Source organism: Sciurus vulgaris (assembly GCF_902686455.1).
Source record: "Sciurus vulgaris genome assembly, chromosome: 3".
In the NCBI taxonomy this organism is placed as follows: domain Eukaryota; kingdom Metazoa; phylum Chordata; class Mammalia; order Rodentia; family Sciuridae; genus Sciurus; species Sciurus vulgaris.
This window is the reverse complement of record NC_136463.1, coordinates 66817157-66817980: the sequence shown is the minus strand read 5'-3', so window position 1 is coordinate 66817980 and position 824 is coordinate 66817157.

Below are 824 nucleotides of genomic sequence, written 5' to 3'. Positions count from 1 at the left end.
TCTTAAATTCAGGTGGGGCGGGGCGTGGTACTCAGACCCCAAACTCTTGCTGGGCGCGCTGTAGGCTGGGAGTGGGCGGCGAGGAGCTCTGCAGGCCTGGCCGGCAGGGTGACCTCACGTGTACTGTGCGGGAGGATACCGCCAGGCAGCCCTCTCTCCTAGGCTCAGAAACACTTTGACAATAATAACATCAATAATTAACATTTATTGAACACTTACTGTCTACTGAACACAGTATTAAACTTTTTGTGTGCATTAATCTTCGAACAACTTAATAGGCTAGCCACACCTATTATCCAAATCTACAGATGTAGAAGCAAGGTCAACTGGCACTCAAGCAGAGCTAGAGGAGCACATGACTGCTGATGCCTGGGCTCATGTTCTGCAGTACTGTGCAGAGGCAACTCGGATGGAGGCGTGGAGGCGTGGAGGCGTGGAGGCGTGGAGCCCGAAACCAACTGCCGGGGCTGGACTACTTGGGCTCTGCCACTGCCTGGGGCATACCACTTACCTCCCTGTACCTGTTTCTTCATAATAAAACCTGCCTTAAAAAGTTATTGGGAAAGAACAGTGTCTGATACGCTGAAAGTGCTATTATTTTTCATAGTAGACTGTCACTTGCCCCACTCTTGAGCTAGGATCCCTTTCCTGCAAAACTAATCTTGTTTCTGGGGCTGGGGTCTGACTCTGCAATTCCCCTAAGGCAACAGTGTGTGAGCAGAAGACAGTGGAGGGCCATATGGGTGTGATCTTAGGTTCTTGGGTGCGCCCACTGTAGGAACTGGGCCAGAAGGTAGTCACCTGGTCTGCTGCTGAGTAGCTCA